General features: G+C 48.2%; 1 protein-coding gene across 1 annotated transcript in view; it reads left to right on the top strand.

The window, feature by feature from the left end:
* The first annotated feature begins 2,596 nt into the window (after nt 1-2,596).
* Nucleotides 2,597-20,006, top strand: part of RNF24 (ring finger protein 24) — a 101,684-nt gene continuing 84,274 nt past the window's right edge. Inside the window, exon 1 of the mRNA XM_080396872.1 lies at nt 2,597-20,006. This exon is cut by the window's right edge and continues 50,754 nt beyond it. The gene's annotated coding sequence lies outside the window, so the exon portion shown is untranslated.

Genomic DNA, 20,006 nt, shown 5'->3' with positions numbered 1-20,006 from the left:
AAACTGAATGCTTGATGGTCAAATGCCACTGACATCTGGGTTAGCTGGTGGCCACTCCCAGAGGTGGCATGTGTCAGCAGGATCAGGCCTTTCATCATCCTGTCCTTCATGGATTCCCATTGTCCCCCTCAAAGTACTTTGTGGCTCTTTTCCTAAAAACCTCCCCCTGCTTCGTCTGGTTTAAAATTGTGCTGATCCCCATGTTTTGTTCTCCAGGACAAGGCTGGGCCGTTGCAGAGATCCAGTTACTACCCGGCACACTCAGCTCTTCTCTGGAAAACCTCCCCTGTGTCCACAGCAGTGCACCAGAGGGAGTCACCCTGAATAGCAGGCACAGCCACGTCTGCCTCCAAACAGCCCCAGCACCATTGGGATCTATCTCACCCAGCTTGTCCGAGGGCTCCAGCTGTGGTTCTGTGTCAGGTCTGCACCACAACTGCCTTCTGGCAAGGGGTGCACGCACCCCAACATTGGGTTGCTGCAGCAACCACACTTGACATCATCACCTTTCCCCAAGTCCACGGCTGTCATGCAGGAGGTTGTGCAAGCTTCTTTGGCGCTGTCAGGCAGCTGCATATTTCAGTGGTTGGGGAGGGGAGTCCTATTCAAAACCAGGAGTGTGAGGAGCAGATGTGTCATGTCTCCAGCAAAGCAGGGTCAGAGGGCAGTACAATCTGCCTAGCACAGCATCGAACATGGAGCCACAAAGCAAAACAAGCAAATGAAAGCCAAAGTCCTGCTGGGCTGGAGTCTGCTACCTCCAGCAGCAAGAAGGAGCAGGTGCAGAGCTGGCTCGGCAGCACCAGGATGCTCTCCAAAGACACCCCTGGCTGTCTGCACAGGGCCTTGTTACTGTTACAAAATCCCTCTTCCCTGCAGGACTCCAGGGATACAGCTGGGAGCAGAGGCACCATTCAGCCCACATACTCCCAGCAGAGTGGAGCCACTGTATGGACCCTGTCCTCAAATGACTTTGGCATCCCTGTGGGAGGTGAGTCCCGGGGCTTGTTCCAGACCTCCTGTTCAGGTATGGACAACACATAACTCTTAGTTTTGGTGGTAACTTTGGCCATTTTACAACCAGGGCAGAGCCTGGATGTCAGAATTCAAAGGTTTTTATCAGATGTCAGAAAACACGTCGCTTCTGTGTTGACGCCTTTTATCCACCTGAGATGTTTCTAGGACAAGGGACATTGCCAGCTTGCACCTTGTCAAAAGGAGTGCCCTGATCTTCATCATCCTTCCTAAAGCCCATCCTTGCAGTTGCTTAATTAGAGAGGAAACCCAGGGTTTATGATGTCACTTACACACCAGAATCCCTCAGATTTTTCAGCCTCCAGCTTGGTGGAGTTTGAAGGACTGACTTACAACTTTCAAATGCGTGAGCTGGTTGCTCCTGGGGCCTCCCTGCAATCCCTCAAGCAGCGCATGAATTTTCAAGCAGCAACGTCTGCTGTTTCCACAGTGTAGTCTCCTGGCTAGCTAAGCCAGGAGTGCTTCATTAGCATGAAAAATTCTTTTGTAAAGCAGCAGAATCTCAGGGCATTTTGGAGGCCAGTGCAGGATCTGGAGGGCAGCTTCATTGGCAGTTATCACCAGGTCTATTCTCTGCTCCACTGAGCAACATCCAGAGGGGAAAGAGAAGGAACCATGTCTGATTCTCAGTCAGGGAGAGCTACTACAGACCACACACAGGAGGCAAGAGAGACAACCCTGCAGATTCCTTCTTCCAGCCATCATAAAGACTGTGGACCTTCCCTAGCCCCTTCAGACTCACCCTGCAGGGACAGAAAGAGAAGGGGAGCAGGAACGAGTAGTTCGATGTGCAACAGAGCTGATAATGCCCAGTGACTCCATGTGGATTTATGCCTTGTCCCACACTGGTATAAGTTGCCTGCAAACTTTAGAAGCTTTATATCTATGACTCTTCTGCCATGAAATCTGGTGGAAGTCAGTCAAGCACTTCAAGAGAAGTTTGAAGAAGTAGAGAAGGTTGCACATGATGCGTGGCCTCTCTTCCCTACGTGTGCAAAGTGTGCTCACGGAAGTTATGTTTCCTTAGGAGACCAAGATAAAGTTATCTCCATGGCAGACATCCGTGGAAACAAGCTCAGTAGAGACAAGGAACCCATGAGCTGGGGCAGAAAGCCAGATCCTTTAGCCAAGACTGACAGGTTATTCAGGTCTGGGATGAGGTTACACCCAAGAGATGGGATGGACGGCATGACACCACCCTGTTCCCAGGCCTGCTTCACCCCATGCAGACCCAGTCAAGCTGCTTGGGAATTTTCCAGACAAAACATTTTTTCCCATCAGAATATGCAGATTTGTGGAACACTGAACATTTCACAGAAAAAAAACCCATTGCATTTGGTGAACCTCTGATGGAGCACAGGCAGAAAGATGTTCCCATTGGACAAGACAAATTTCAATCAGGAACCTGCCTGCCAGTTCATGTGATGGTGTGAGGAACTCCTTACAAACCAACTTGTCTTTATTGCCAGGGAGCCAGGCTTGTAGATTTGCAATCAGGATCTCAGGCTGATGAATTGATGAGCTCAAGGCTTCTAAAAAAATCTCTCTTATAGCTCCTAGTCAAATATTGGGATAAGACAGGCAGTTCATGGCCATGCGGCAGCTCATTACAGGTGCAATCCCAACTTATCTCCAGGCTGTTGGACTGTCCTGTGGGGAGCTTCACTGCCCCATCAGTCAGGCAGCCAGCCCAAGGAGCCATCCATCCAACTAACCTAAGCAGACCTAAATCTGTTTGGATTGCTTGAGGTTCTTGCTCTTTTTTTTATGCCTAGAAATCCCTGCAGCCATTGTCTGAAACCAGCACGGTTCTTGACAGCTTGAAATAGTAGCTTCAGAACTGGCAAGAGTCACACCAGCTCCAGTCCTCAGTGCTGGGTCCTAGGGTCCATGTTTGAGTCTGGATGCGCTCAGATTTGGCATGGTCTCAGGCAAAAATGTTACGAGATTTCTATTTGAAAGGGAAAAAACATATTTTTTGGAGCCAGTGAGGACATAAATGAAATTTAACATTCCAAGAAATTTCTTGTGCTGACCAGACTCATGCTCTGACAGCCCAGAACCCTTCAAACTCATCTGCTAGCCATGCCTTTCTATGAGATGTATGGTCCCACCAAGCTGCATTTCTGTCATCATAGAAGTCCACTTTTTCCTGATCTCAGGGCCAAGGATTAGCAATTCTGGTCAACAATGTAATGCGTACAGATGAAGCACAGATGTGGGGACAATGACACACAATCACCAGCTATGTGAAGCCCGGGAAGTAAGACATTCGAGGTCGTCCATGCACAGAGTCTTTCTCTCCTGCAGAACTCCTGCATCATTTATTGGTCTTGATAACCCTGATGTGCAGAATGGAAATATTTTTATTGCCTCATTTGTTGCAGGTATTGGCAAATACAGTGACTAAGACAGAAAAAACAGGTTATTCTCATAGTTCAAAGATTTTAATGAAATTATCAGTCATGTAATATTAGTGACATTCCTGAGAAGCCTGCAATCTCATCTTGCCATTTTTCTTATGCTTATCATTTCCTTTACACTGGGGAATGTGTTCAATAGCACTGCCCTGCAGCATTATAACTGCCAACACCACAAGGCAGCTGAGCCAGGCATATAAAAAAACCAGCAGAACAATTATGGAAAGACACCTCAGTTATGCCTGATAACACTAGCGGACTCCAGAAACCAAAGGTTCCCAAGGGAGGAAAGGTCCCAGCTCCCTGCACCAAAGAACCAGAAGTCTCTGCCCTGATGTGGAGAGTGGCAGTGGAGTTCCATGGACTTGGAAGAGCATTTGGTGCCAATGGGAGGAGGTTTTTGAGCTTGTAGATTAATATGCAGAGGATCCATCTGTGAGAGTTGCATGCCCTGCAGCCAGAGCAGGCTCATAGCTTTTACCATAGGATAGAGTTGGTACCTACCCTCAGGAGAGAAGATGAAGTAGATGGATATGAGACAAAGGAGTGGACCATGAGTCCAGAAAAGCCAGGCTTGGTTTCCTGCAAGAGAGGACAGAATTGCCAAGAGGGATGGCAGTTACATGCCCTCCCACCCCGCTCCAAATCACTTAGCTACAGCGCCAGAGAAGAACTCATGCTTGAATAGGCTGGTGACCCAATTAAAGGGGACCAGGAGAGACACAAAAACATTTCAGATTTTAGGTTAGTCAGAACAAACAAACAATGAAAAACTGTAAGGAAGCATTAAAGGAGCAGCGGGATAAGAGGTGAAATTCACTGTTCGCTTTGGTATGCCATCCCAGAAGCTGTGACCACTGCTGGTTACTCACTCCATCATACTCCACATTTGCTAATGGATTGGGGAACACTGCGTAGTGATGGGGTTACAGATAACTCCAGGAGGCATCTCACATCACATACTAATCACTTCTGAGGTATGTATCTACACATACCTTCCATATACACATATATTCACATGTCTTAGAATCAAGAAGGTTGGAAGGTACCTCTGGAGGTCTGTGATCCAACCTCCTGCTCAAAGCAGGGCTGGTTAGCTCAGGTTGCTCAGGGCCTTCTCCAACTGAGTTTTGAATATCTCCAAGGGTGGAGATTACCCCACCTCTTGGTGCCCTGGCTCTGCATTTGACTATCCTCATGGGAAAGAATTTCATCCGTGTATGCAACTGCTATTTCCCATGCCACAGCTTGTGCCCACTGCATGTTACCCTTCCACTGTCCACCTCCAAGACAAGTCTCTACACCGTCCCATGAGGTAGCTCTAAACAGCAATAAGGTACCATCTCATTCTACCCTTCTTCTGGCTGAACAAACCCTGCTCTCTCAGCCTCTCCTTGTATTTCATGCACACCAGCCCCCGGCCATCTCAATAGCCTCCACTGGGCTTGCTCCAGTACATCAATGTCTGTCTTTCACCAGGAAGACCAGAACAGGACACAGTAGCTGGATGTGTCTCACAACTGTTGAACAGAATGAAATAATCACTTCCCTCAACCTGCACTCGTTGCCATTACAGTGTTATTTGTGGATTATCATGGCAAGAGTGCACTCTGGCTAATGTCCAACTTGCAGTCCACCAAGACCCACAGGACATTTTATCCAAGCTTTGGTGTTTTGGTATTTTGACCCAGGAGACTCATAGCCAGCTGTACGTTTGCATCCACATATACTGTCTATATCCATCTCTAAACCAGAAAAAAACCACCACCCAAACCAGGCTGGCTGTGGCTGCTCCCTGGAGAGGGAGTTGGGGCCCCTCCCCATTCTCCTGGCAAATGCCCTCCCCGCTGTCACTGCTCCCATTGCTCCTATTGCAAGACAACACACAGAAAGTCCCAAACAAAGTCAGGACAGGACAGCCAATTACCCTGATTCAATCTCTCTTTGCGAACAAGGACCTTACAGGTCAACTGTCCATACGGTCAGTCACATTTGTTGAGCGTAATTACTCTCTCAGGGGCTTAGACCTTCCCATTTTACTCTGTAAAATGAGGCTGTGGACTTTTTCATTACAAAAGGTCAAACAGATCTTTCATGCCCCTTGAGCAAGCTACAAATGATCTAATTAACTTGGACTACCTCCATACTGCCAAAGTCATCCTTTCCCGGAAGCAGTTTCTGGTCTCCAGGCTAAATGCTTTGGGCTCTGGTCTATACTATTTGCCTGGAATAGATTAACCATGACCATGCTGAACTGGGCTTGCTGCAAGTCTCTTTTGGATCCCCATGTCCTTTTGTGCACAAAATTAATTTTTTTTCTTTTTTTTTTCAGTTCAAAGCCCTTCTGAGGGTTGTGTTGCAGCCCACGAGAGTGTTGTCTAGGTTATGTGCTGAGCGTCCTTGGGCAAAACTGTGGGCATATGGGCATGGCAGATGGTGCAAGACATGCTGGCACAGTGCTGGAGGAGATCCCATAGGCTGACCAGAGCCAGTCTAAAACCTGAATGCTTGAAGCCATGATGCCCTAATGAGGCAGCAATGCGTATGGAATGAAGTCACAGGGTGCATGCAACCCCCAGCCACAGGTTTCTCAGTGCCAGCATGAGCCCAGTGCTGACAAACATGGGCCAAGACAGCACTTCCCATGATCAGGTTATTCTGTCAGTGCCCATTATAAGCTGCAGTTCACACTTGTCACTGTGCTCATTGGGTTGCTGGTCTCACTCCAGGGACTGCTTTCCTGCCTCCAGGACAGCCTCAGTGGCTAAATCTACCGCTGGGAGATGAACCCGCAGCTTGGCTGTCCCAGAGGTCCTGCCGATGCACACATGGGGCATATAGGCTCTGCAGGGCACCTCCATGCCATTACTTGTCCTGTCACCATGTGGGGTGGAGATACACCTGTTCTTCTAGGCAGCTGGGCATCCACCCCTCACTTCTTCTGCAAGCTAGACCGTTCCCTCCTGCAATTGCCTTCCTATCCCCAAACACGGTATTTACCTTTCTCTTAAAGATGGCAAGCCCATGTTACTCAAGGTCAGGCTATTTGACTACCAACTGCTGTGTTTTCTTGCTTTTTTTGTCAAGGAGACAGTTTCAGCATGTACAGCACTTCCTCTTCTGCGACATGTGAAGACTGAGACTGAGACCTTTGGCTGCTGTTTGGGTTCAGCAGCAGCGGCAGCGATCGCAGGGGTGAGCGGGTTGAAAGGGAAAAGCCTTCTTCCTCCCCCTCCACCTCTTTACGGACATACTCAGACCAAAGCAAGCAGGCAGCTGCAGGTGAAACGCTCAGCTTGGACACTGCGACGAATACCTGCCCCATGTAGACCACAGCTGGAGCAGTAAAGTGGCTCAGCATGGTCCCAAGCATGGGGGTAAAGCCTCAGCCCATTCTCTGAGCCTGGTAACATTTAGATTCTGTACTTGACTTTCGTATGGCTAAAAGGGAAATTAATCCCAATGGAAGTCTTTGCACATAACTATGTAAAAGTATCTACCACAAAGTACCATTTCTACCACAGTTTTTGTGCATTTTGTTAATTTCTGAAGACTTTCTGCTCCCTACTGTAGTAGGAGTCGCTAAGCTTTGTATCAGGGTGGTATAAGCCCAAACATTTGGGGAAAAGCTGGAAAGGTCAAGAGGGAAAGCCCCATGTTTGGGCTGACTTTGGCTAGTTAGATCAGTAGCTGGGGAGGCTGAACACTCCCAAAGACCTTCTCGGTCAGCAGAAGGAGCAGAACATGCAGCCTGACAGACTCATCCCTTTCCTGCAGCAGAGCCCACCATGGACAAGAGAGCAGTCCCATAATGTAGGACTGTCTTCCAGGAGGCTTTTCCTGGCAAGTATCATAAAATGAAGCAAGATTGTGTCCCTTTGCCCAAAGATGTTTATAAAGCTGCTGATGAAAATGGAAGTGACTGCAGGAGGCCAAATAGTACCATCTGCCCTGGCAAAGCCTGGCAGGACTTGGGGTAGTGCCGTCTGGCTTCTGGCTAAGATGCAAAAACAAATCCTTCTCTGTTTTTTTGGAAGAAAGCAAGAAGGAAGGACCATCTTGAGAGGCATGACTGTCCTTCAGCTCCGCCTCACTTCAGCTGAATTTGTGAGGACTCATCATTTTTGCAACAGACGTCCACGTGCACACACGCGTAACCACACACAGATGTCTACATCGTCCAAAGGGTCAGATCTCACTTAGGCACCATACAGAGCACAGATTTGAGCACACTGTGTAACAAAGGTGAGAACTGCAAACCAGGTCAGCCTTTGGACCCCATTTTCAGAGCATATCAGAGTCCTTCTCACCCTACACATACCTCTCTTGTCAATCTGGCTACTTATTTTGACACCTAATCAGAAAATGTGGCCCCAGCAAATGAAGTGGATTTTTTTTCAAACCTTCAGCCCAAGGTGTCCTTCCTGAGCACTGACCAAGCAGCGCATCTAAACTGGAGCGAACTCAAGAGATGGTTTAACTTGTTATAAAAGAATGCATTAAACCAGCCTCAAGTGCAGCTTGGCAGGACACGTTCTACACGCTAAAGAGCAGAGAAGCCAAGTTATGATCAGAGTGCTGGACTGTACTCCCAAGCCCTCTTTTCATAGTGTCCAGCTCCTGATAAAGCAGAAAAACCTCCAGTCTGTTATACTACGTGGTGAAACTTCCACTCAGACACATAGAAACCCACAGCTCTGCACACTGTGTCATCTCTCCTTCTACAAAGGCTCCTGGTATCTCAGCTTTAAAATATATAATATGCAGCACCGTTTGTTGCAGTCTGCAGCTATTCAAAATCTCCATCTGTTACTAGACAGCTTAATATCTGGCCTATGAACTTCATGCCTCTGAATCCTAATAATGTCCTTTAGCTCATAACAGGCTAATTGACGCCTCATTTGCAGCGAGAGGCTGCCACGCTAGCCCTGCCTCAAAGGCTAATGGATTGGGAACTTGCAGGCATTTCTAATCTGAGCAGCAGAAGAGACATCTGAAGAGTTTTAGGTAGAAGTGTTTCCTTTTAGCTTGGGAAGGTAAACGTGAAGGTAACTGCTGAATCGAAGTGTTTCGTTGTCAGCCCAAGGGACAGGAGGTCTCCACTGATCTGAAGCTGGTGTGTCAGCTTGGGGCTGACCTCTAGATGTAAGAAACACCACCTTCGATGCTGTTCAGTTGTGGCTTCCCTGATGATGCTCAGAGGCAGCACGGAGACTCACTGACCCTGATGGGATGATGTTGCCTGGGGTGTGGACACCAACTACTGAAAAAAATTCTTTTTGCCCTCCAAATTTCAGCCTTTTGTAGCCTTACCTCCAGCCTTCAGACCATCCAGCTGCAAATCTTCGAGAGCTGTCACAAGGACAACTAACCAGCCTCATGTCTTACCTTGTGGACATAGACACTTCTCACTTTTGGCTCTGAACAGAGCAGGGAGTTGTTAGTCAGGTGCACACCTTGGCTTGTCCTGGTGGGCTACCACTGGTATGAAATGTCCACCTCGGCCCTGCAGAGGGAAGCCAGATGGGGAAGCTGATGTTAATTTGCAGCTTCAGCAAAGCAGAAACTCATAGCCGTCAAAACAGTGGGTGCCAGCATCGTGACTTCCCTCTTCCCTGTTGGTCTGTGGGAAACAAGCGAGAAGCTCTGCACGGGGAAACCCAACAGCCTGGAGCTTCCCAGGGACAGACACCTCTTTCTTCACCTCGGTTTCTGGTAGCTGAAGGGAACATGCTAAGCCTTTAAAGGTCATCTAGTTGAACTGGGCTAGCATGGACCACAGACAGCACACAGCACAGTGCATGGCCCAGCTTGCTTTGGTCATGTCCTTAAATTAGGGTGACAATTACCATCCCTGATGATTCCCCTGTATTCCTCTCTGAGAAGCCAGTTTTACAAGGAAACAAAAACCTGCCTCAAGCTCCTGTTCTTATTGACTGAAGCACAAGTCCTATTTCAAGACACGTGAAACCAGAGATCACAACAATCTGCCTTAAAAACCAGCACGCTTGCTAATGGCATTGTGCAAATGCCAGTGTGCATTGAGTCTGTGGCTTCACACCACCAAGTCTTTGCAGAAAAACGCGCTGAAGGTATTGCTGCCTGTTTCATCTTTCCACACCCATCATCACACACTACAACTGCCTTGTCCTCTCAGTTGCAACCAGCACAGCTTTCAAAACAACCACACTTGCTTTACCTATTTTTCAGGTGGGTCAACTCCCATAACTGCATTTCTGCCTGACTATATAGTCAATAGACAGAGGGGAGTTGGCATGGATAAAACTGGGGATGGGCACTGTGAAAAGGGTGCATGTTTATGATTTACTGGCACTGAGGTGCTCAGGCTAAGCAGACAGAAGGGCAGGCAAATGCCTTCAAGTCCCACAGGTGCTGCATGATCTGCCAGATGCTTTTGGTCCACACAAGGCTGGGGAAGGCGGCAAAAAAAGCTTCTCTTATGTACCCCAGCTATAAAATAAGTACTTGCTTAAATCTGCAAATAGAGAAACAGCAAAGCTTGGTCTAAGCCTTGCTGAGAATACTCTTGTGGATTAGGATCAGGAAAACAGTGAAATGTTCATCACAACCAGCCCTGTTGCAGGTGGACAAACTCTAATAGATGCAGTTAGACCTTTCTGCACTGATGGTTCCTATTGAATCCAGAAAGTCCCACTGTAAAGGATCCACAGCAGATCTGCAAGTTAAACAAGCACTTTGACTTGGTGTTAGAAGGTTTGGAAAGCATGGTGTGTATGAAATATTAAACACACAGAGATGGCACGAACAGTTTCTAAGCCATTTTATGTGTGGTTTCTATGGAGGTGACTTACCTGCACAAAGCGTCTGGCTAGTAGTTAATCTTAGAATCAAATCCACCAAAAGACAGGAGAAACTCCCACAGCATACCACTAAAACTTTTGCAGCATCCTGATGAGTCCTGAGACCTAAAGAGTAATGAGGGTCTTAACCTACCCTCAGGTATTCAGGTAGAAAAAAGTGGGACCATCAGAATAGCCATCAGAGCCTATTAACCCCAGCAACTTGTCTTTGGCCACAGCCAAGAGTGGATGTCTAAAGAAGGGTGTCAGAATGCAGCAAATAGTTTGAGATACTTCCCCAAAACACCCAGTCAGCTTCCAATAATTTGTGTCTTCCTGTGCCATAGTGTTTTCATGTTTAATTACCCATAGTGAATTTTTCTTTCATGAATTTATCTAGTTGCTGTATGAACCCCCATCAATTTTCAACATCCACAACTTCCTGTTGCAAGGAGTTCCACAGCTTAATTATACACTGGGAGAAGAACCACCTCCTCTTGTTTTGCTTTGGACTTGCAATTTCTGGTTTTATCTGATGTCCTGTAATTCTTGCACAGATAGAGATGGCAAACATAATCTCCCTGTCCACCCTTCCCATGACACTCAGTGATTTATAGTCCTCTGTCCTACCCCTTTTCATGCCTCCCTCCCAGCCTGATGAGTCCCCATCGACTTTGTAATACAGCAGCTACTGCAGAGTTTTGAGCATCTTGGCGTCCTGAATCTTTTCCAACCTTACTTTGCATTCACTTGCCATTTAAGGCCAGAGAATCACTTTTCAGGAGCTCCCTAAAAGACACCACGAGCAGCTGAGACCCCTTCCCATGAGGCTGTGTGTATGCTATACAAGCTTAAAACAAAGGGGTTGCCAAACATCAACATGGAAGCCCATTAGGTCAAAGCAGCTCTAGTAACACATTTCCTCTTGCTTCACTGAGATAGGAGTCAGCATGCAGTGTTTTCACATGGTCTTGGAGGGCTGCATCTTTCTAAAGGGGAGAAAGATGCCAATATATTTATAGTGGACTCCAGGGATACTGGAAGAGAGAAAAATAGCAGAGGAGATTTAAATTTCTCCAGGGTGACTTCCCTGAATGAAAGCCTGGAGGCTGGCTGACCTGACAGTGTGGAGATCTCTGAGCTGTGGTGTCCTCCATGAACCTCTCCCTCTTCCATTTCTATCTGTGTTAGCCCAGGTGCTGGGCAAGCCATCTCCAACACCCACGCTGCTGAGGAAGCAATGGCTTCACTGCTCCGAGAGGGCAGAGCGGATCTCACAGATGCTTCCCTGGGCAAACACTGGTGCCTGCCTGATATTTGCAAAGCCAGCAGAGACAGGAACCAGCCCCAGAGGGCCAGGCTCATTTTTCAAACACTGACGCACGAGGAAGCTCTAACAGCCAAGGCACGAGTCCCCTGGGAAGCACTGCTGAGCATGTTGATACCAATCCACAGCCTGGGAAGGTGGGAAGTGTAAGAGAACCTGTCAAGTATTTTCTGCCCCTGATCACAGAAATCACAAACTTGCAGAGCTGGTGTGAGACCATTTCACCCCTCTGCCTGCATCTTCGTTATTATCAAAGCATCTAAAGAGGTGATCAGATCACAGAATTCAATGTGTTCAGGTGTGTACAAACACAGAAAGCCCTTCCTATGAACACGGCTAAGCCTTTAAGAGGCTCAAACTGAACTATAAAATCACAAGCAGATCCTGTTTGAGACCAGCTGGTGTTGGCTGGCAGTAACAGCCTGCCTGCCATGCAAACATCCGTCTGTCTCTCCAGCATCTACGTGTCCTTTCTAGGCAGCATCCCACAGCTTTGCCTGTCTGGGACACTGCAGGGAACCAGACTCATTTCTGTTGATATCACAACTCCAGCAAAAGAGATGCTTAAATTAGAGATACCTCATAATTCCAGGTTTATTTAAATTCCTGTTCATTCAAAACCCCATAAGCCCAAGGATCAAGTACATATACTCAGAAACCATCAGTAGACACCAAAAAAAAACTGAGTATATAGAAGAGAAAGAGACAATGCCACAACTTCCCGAACCTTCCATTTTGTAGCCATCCCAGCACTGTGGTGTCTTAAGAAGATACTTGAGGGAGAACAACGATGTTTCAAAGAAATTCTCCCCACCTGTACTTGAGGGGACAGTGCAGGAGAAAGCACAGAGGCACATGTCTAAGCAAGAAGGCTGCAGACACCATGGGCTGCAGAGAAGCAAGGGTCAGCCATGTGGTACAGAACAGCAGTCATCAGCCAGAGCATCCACGTAGTGATGAAGGCACCAGAGGCTAAGGACTGTGAATGGGACCCATGGCTGTGCAGAGTGGTAGGAAGGACACGGCGCAGAAAGCATGAGCAGGATTTTGACACAGCACGATTGTCAGGGCCTGGGATGTGTGTAAGCAGGAGGGGACAAATCCAGTGTGTCAGCAGACACAGTGGTGTCCTCAGGCTTCAAGAAAAGACACCAAGACAGCACAGGAGGAACAAATTGGCTATGCTGGGCACAACCCAAAATCCATGAGGTCTTGTCAGACGTGGGCCAAGGTTTTAGTGAAGTCAAGAGCTGGGTCTTGGCATAGTGTGTGCACAGAAGTGGCAATTAGATCAAGCTGAAGAGGAAATCAGAGCTGAGGGAGAATTGTTTCAGATGGGAAAAATTAAAATGTATTTGGGCTGTGAGGAGGAGAACCAGAAGCCAGTGGAAGGGTAAGCAAAAAGAAAGCCAAAGCAGAAGGGAGCATCAGGTGACAGAGCAAGGAGGATGGCGGGGACAGGTCTGGGGCGGGAAAGGGGCTGCTAAAGGGAAAGGAAGAAATGTATTCTTTTGCTAAAGTGTCCTTGGAAGAGAACAGAGACCTCCTGTTCAGAGCCAAAACCAGGGGGAGGATGAATGAGGGAATCAGCTTTATCAAGAGATATCCTGCAGCAGGAGAGCAGAGGAGAGGAAGAGGATGCTGGAAGGTGGCCAAGGCTGGTGGGATGCCCTGGTGGACCTTTGGTGAGCTGCAGAGAGCCAGGTGCCAAGGAGAGAATTTATTTTGTCCCTTTTCAGCAATAGTCCATACCATGCCTTAGCCTAGGGCCACTTCCAGCCAAGGAATTCTGTCCTTCAGGTTATGCGATGTATTCACAGGGAGCAGTACAAGTCCTACCACCCCTACCTGCAATAACACGAGGGGTGGAGGCTCATGTTCTCTGACAGTATTGTGGCTTTCAAGCAATAACCCAGAAAGCAGTGTTTGCATTGTCTTGGAAGTGAAGTCAAGCAGATTAAAACTGGAGCTTAGAAAACTGGAGTTGCAGTTCTGAGCTGATGGAAACGTTGCATTGGCACCCCTAACTTGAGACGATCAAGAGACTCGTGTCAAGTAGCCGTGACCTTACTCATGGCCTTGCCAAGACAGCAACCCAACTCTCACACCTTTCCTTTTCTTCCTTCCCAGATGTCCAAACACTTCTGTTCCTTCTCTGACACATGATGTGAAAACTGCTTCGCTGTCCGTCATCCATCAGAATGTACAAAACCTTGTTCAGATCAGAAACGTTGTACCTGGGCAGTCACGTACCCAAAGCCACTTCAGCCAAAGTACTTCTGAGTCAGCTTACCTTGATGAGGTTCCCAACAGGAGAGCTGCCCCAGGAAGGGACTGTCCCCAAGGCCAGCACCAGCTATGACATGGCCACCCTCTAGTGGCCACCACTCCTCTCACAGAGACTCCCCATCTTCGACATGAACATCCATTACTTACTCCTCCTCCTTGCTAAGAGGTTAGCTCAGGCACACAAAGAAACCATTGTGGAAAATCTTGCTCCCCCCTGCCAACTATTTGCAGCAGCATTTTGTTGGCTCGTGGTGCAAGAGCTCACCAGCTGTGTGTTAGAAGAAACCATTGAAATTAGGGTGCCCACAACAATCTCATCAGCTCCTCCTGATTTGCAGTCCAGCAGAACATTTACCCTGGTCAGCATATAGCACCAGCATCGAAAAGAGACCAGGTAGAGATCAAATGCTATTAGTAGAAGGAAAAAATACAAGTTTTGTTTGGGTGCACTTTCTTTCAGGTTTTGTTGTGTTTTTTCTTAAATGAAATATTCTGATCCTCAACCATTTTTGTCGGTTCACCTGGAGAACTCCATATAGGTCAACCCATCTATATCTATACAGTTGTGTGTCAAATTAGGTGGGCATAGACACCCAGGGGAGAGTTTGCTGGGGTGGAAGACAACACGCAACTACTCAGGGATTAAAGCTCATGTCCTTCACTTCCTCAGGATAATGGCCAGATAAACATTACACTTCTGAGATCAACATTTCTCCCCTTGGGGTCTGTGAGGGCATCTTGGGCAGCCCATGAAACCATACCCACAGTTGCTGTGTCCACTTAAAAGCTTCCCTCCATGGTGCATGTTGGTCCCCAGGACACCGTGAGGGTTGCCCAGTGGGAGGCAATTTGAGAACTGCTGGGTTGGAACCAAAACTAAAGCTGTACCAAATCAACCAGGAAAAGAAGTGTAAATGTTTTTAAACAAAATATCCCGTGGCGATGCTAAAAAACAAACACATGCTGCTTCTGTGAAGCAGGCAAAGGAGAACTGGAACCAAACCAGAAGACGAAAAGGAAGTCAGCAACCCGAGGGGTGACAAGTAACTCAGATTTCTTGTATCACACAGGATCCAGTCCTGTTGCAAAACCCCATGGGGTCTGATTCCTTCCTTACCAGCAGTCTCATCAGCTGTGGGCCATCACAGAGGGCAAGAAGAGACTCTGGACTCACTGAGCCCCACTCCAAACTGATACTGGGGGACGTGCCTGAGGAAGAGCGAGTATGGCAGTGCATGCAATGGCAATGGAGTCCCCTGCAGCCATCCTTGAAGGCAGCATTAGAGCTACATTTGCCACTGGGAAGTGCAATTCCACACCAGGTGGATGTTGTGGGTGCTGCCCTTCAACCGTCTCGCTTACTCTAACAAGTAACTGAAACACAATCAAAGCGAGCAAAGTGAAGGAATCATTTCAGGGATTTCCTGAGATTGAAGGTGTTTATCCTGCCAGATTCATTTGATGTGCCTTAGTTCTTGAGCTGTATGAGCCGGAAACTAGCTAGTCCTTGTGCACACGCTCCAGACCACCCATGAGTTGCTAGACCACTCTTGTGTCCTCCCACAGTCACTTTCTTTCAAAGCTGAGAAGTACCTACCTGACTATTCCTCACAGAAATACCACTGCATGCCTCTACTCCCCTTGCTGCCCTTCTCTGGACCTTTCCGAGCTCCAGCTCCTCTGGTATGGGGGGCGTCATATCCGTGGCACAGCTCAGAGCTGTTGTGTTGTTTCCCCAGTGTTCTTAATTCCTGCATAAGAATTCGTGGCACCTCACCTGTGCTGAGACCACTTCACCCAAGAGTGAACATATGCGAGCAGGAAAGGCATGGAGAGAGGGACTCAGTGGCAGGGAATGTGCCTGTGATGATGATGGGGATGGAGGGGCTTCAGCCATCCTCCCTCCTGCCCCCATAACTGCATGGGAAGAAGTCAATGAGCACAAGTTGCATCCCTGTTGCATTGAGACAGACCTAAAGCAACATCTCAAGGACTTAAGTCAGGAGCTTGGAGAGCTACCGACATTGCAGGGAAGGGCAGGAACATACTTGGGCTCACACAGAAGTCCTGGGGGATGTGTGTGTGACTCCCCCATGCTCTCCCTGCTGCACAAACTGTGGTGAGCATCCAGAGTGACTGTACGGCAACGGGGAGAGGTGGCTTACTTATCCAAGAGGAATGGAAAAGCAAGAAAGGTCAATTCCTGTGTTATTCTTCCTCAGGAAACCCCCTCTGGATATCAGAGAGCTCTGTGCTGACATTGTTGTGTCTCTGGCTTTTGCAGACTGTCTACCTGCCTCTCTCACCAGGCCAATGCCACATTCATGGATGCTCCAGGCCAGAGATGATAACACCAGAGCTCAAGCCAGCAAGGGTGGGGCACTGCCCAAGGCAAGGTATCACTCAGGACTGGTCAGCGTGGAGGCCACTCTGTCCTTCTCCACGATGCTGTACTCGGGACCAGCACAACCACAACCCTTGCTTCTCAATGTGGGCATGGGGATGGGCTTGTCCCCAGGATGACCAGAGCTGTTTCTGGCCATCCCCTTACCAGGTGTTTTCTGCTGATCCTCCTTGTTCAGATTGCTCTTGTATTTTCCTTCCCACAGGCCGAGCTGATGAAGATGATTTGGAATCACGTGTTGCTTAGCAACATTTATTATCCCTGACAAAGGGATAATCCAAGTTTACTCTGGCTGCCAAAGGGAACCAGAATGAAACAAGCCTCCCCCACTTGTGCCATAGAGAGCTTTTAAATAAATCTGCATTTATTGCTACCCTCTCTGCACGCAGACATTGCAAGGGCACCCGGTGTTGCTTGTTTTTTCCTTCCATCACTGCCCAAAATACTTTTGTGGGAGCATGCCTCTACCAGACTGGGTCCCAAATCTTAATTCTGGTACAGCAAAACTAAGAGGTGTAACCAACACCAAGCTCTCCCGGTGGGTGAAAAGATGCTTTGGACCAGAGAGCATCATCTCTCTTCTGGGCTGTTTCCAACTTACACATGGCTGTGGGTTGTTTACAGCCACTGATTCCATCAACATATCGTACGTGAACACGCTCCATAGAGAGGGTATTACCTGACGTACCTTCTGTTGCCAGCTGTTGCACCACAGTAAGCCAAAACTGCCTTCAGGTATTAGCATCTCTGGGGACAACCCAGGTTACCAAAGGGATGCAGCTTGTGAACAAGTTGGAAGATCATCTGCAAGGCAATGACAGTATGGAACTGTCACCTGCACCACAATAGGGAGGAAAGAGCATCTTGCTGATGTGTCAGTATGTGCTGTGAAATTCTTCCTCTCTCAGGGCTTGCAGTGGCCAATGTCCTTTTGAGTGAGCAGGAATGGTGTTCAGTTCACAGGTGAAAACCCCACTAGCATTTGGTGTCTACCTGGAATCTAGGGGCAGGATTCAGCTACCTAAATGTAGGCATGCATTTCCACTGGGGACATCCAGGGGTGTCCCACCCCCTCTCTGGAAATGCATGGATTCCTGTGCACCCTGTGCCATACATGCCAGCCCTTGCAGGTGTCCTGGGCTTGGTACAACATCTCTCAAAAGGCCTGAAGTGCCTACACTGAGGCAACTGAATTTATCCAGAGGTGTCCAAGGGCCTGTTATGGTTCACAGACATTTAATCAAGGGACCCTGGTGAGTTGTTCACCTCTACAGAAAGCACCCGCATGTGGTCAGATTAATTACCTTTAAACATTATTGCCTGTACTGGCAAAAGACTTGATGTTGTTGTGAAAACATAGATGTCTAGTGTTACCTGAGACCTGCTGAGATGCCTAGGACATCCTCTCGGGGATGTGGCACAGACTATTCAAGGATGAAGATATGGCCACCGAACCAGCAGACGGAGGGAGGGTTGTGCCAGGCAGGAGACGCTGGGTATCTAAAACATCACTGGAAACCTGTATTTAGGCAACAGAATCATTGCCCAAATGTCTTGGGGAGTCTGGAGGTGTGTCCATCCCATAGAGAGCACAGAATAACTGGATGATGAGAAGCTTGGGCTGTGCTAGCTCTGAGCCAAGAGAGTAATGGTATCCACGATGCCAGCTCAGCAGGTTTCTGAAAATGCCAGCTTCCCTCCCAAAATAACAAGTTTCATCCACAAAGGAAGGGAACGATGATAGCTCTGTTCTCCAGCAGCTGCAGCAAACAAAAGCTGTGTCAGAGCCCATTCCAGCAAGGAGGCACAAATTGCCCAAGAAAATGCAAGGAATTTCCTGGCATAGCCAGCCCTCCTAGCATGATCCATGCTCACAAGCTAGAAATTTGAACCCCTGCATTGTTAGCTAAGACAGGATTTAAAATCACATATAAGCAGCACCGGCACCAATTAGCAATCATAATAAGCAGTGCTGTAAGGTGGTGGTACCTGGCAAAGGTAGCAGATCAAACAGAAACTTGTTCAGAGGGCAGGAGGGATTTTCAGAGGGAATTTCCTTGGGATGAGCCAGGGTGATGGAGACAGGAAGATACTAAAGCGGTGACTGTGGGCTACGAGGAGCTTGCTTTGTGGCAGAGAACAGACCAAAAGCCACAGTGCTGGGAGAACCATTTCTTTGGATGATGGCATTTCTACATGTAAACACGCCTCAGAGCATCACAGGCTTTCAGGAAGGTAAAATGAGTGTTGTAACCTATGTTTCCTAACAGAAGGGAAAGCACAGAGACTTCAGGGACAAGTGAGAGGAGAAGCACAGATTACAACCTGATGCTTTCTCCTTGACCTGGCCATGAGGACAAGCTGTTTCTATAACTGATATTTTTTGGGCTACAAATCAAAGCGTTCAAGAAGGGTTTCTGGACGTGCATCCAGGACTTCCTGAAGGTAGACACAAAACATGGAGAAGGGCCAAAATCTCCTCCTCCTGAGCAGAAAAGAAAATGCAGGCAATGCATAAAATCCCTTTCTTTTTTCTGCTGTGGCCCCAGATGATCCAGGGGACACCATCCCATAGCTTTGTCCCTGCACGGGACCCAGGCAGTGCAGCCTCCCCAGGGCATGGAGGTGAGCTGAAAACCTCATGTGGTTTTGGAGCCCATCAGCACAGGGCTGGTGAGGCTTTGCCATCCTTGAAGCCCCTTGGGGCTGCTGTGTCCTGCATCTGAGCTACACCAGCTAACATCTCCCTCCTCGTCCTGATGGTTTGCTGACCCGATTTTCCTGTTGGTTGCAGTCTGGCATAGATAAGCAGCCTGAGGTGGGTTTGCTGAGTCCACTTAAGGCAGGGCTGATTGCACAGGGTCTCCTGGGTGCACTGAGCTCCCTGGCACTCAGCATCTCTCTGGAACAGGGTTTGGATCAGGGCATCAGCTGCTTCCCGGGGAGGGAAAGGACCTAATTTTTAGGACTTTCTCCACTGGATCAATTAATGAAATATAGAGTGCCTCAGTGGGGCAGCAATAAGGTTGAAAGGATACTGAGGTACAGCTAAGCTGTGCATCCCAAGGAAAGGATCCCAGTCCCATGCCTTCTTCCAAAGAAGCCATGCTCCCGGGCAGATGAAGACACCACATATAGCAGTAGGTAGTTTCCAAACCAATGGTTGGGCTCTAGAGCCATTTTGGATAAGCCCCCAGTCCGTGTCCGATGGTTCAGATGACACTGTGCTGGCCCTGCTCTTGCTGGAACTGAACGAGGATGAACAGCTTGGCTCCAACTTGCAAACTGAACCAAAGCCCTAATAGAAATTACAGGAGGAAGCTGAGCAGACTCCAGGATGTCCTCTCAACCACTTCTCCCCATTTGCGGCAGCAAAAAAAAGGATGAGAGGGTTGGGACATGCCCTGATTACCCTGCTCTGGAAAACACTTTGCTCCACCGCTGTCGTTTCCTGCCCACCTACAACCAGTGGCCTTAGTGTTTGTGCTTTTGGCACAGTCTGATGAACCCGGGAGCTAAGAAAACATTCAGAGGGCTTGAATGAGTAGCAGCCCTGTGTTTGGGCTGAATAGCAAAAGGAGCTTGTGTGGGTTTCCCTTTCAAAGCCAGCTGAGAAAAGGTTTTGTTGCAACTCCCAGGCCAGAAGCGCTGGGGAGTCTTGAATTCTGATCTCTGTGCTTGTTTGTGCCTATTTAATTTCATTATTTACT

Source organism: Falco punctatus (assembly GCF_963210335.1).
Source record: "Falco punctatus genome assembly, chromosome: 1".
In the NCBI taxonomy this organism is placed as follows: Eukaryota; Metazoa; Chordata; class Aves; order Falconiformes; family Falconidae; genus Falco; species Falco punctatus.
Note: the sequence above shows the minus strand (reverse complement) of the source record. Positions and strands in the feature narration are given on the sequence as shown.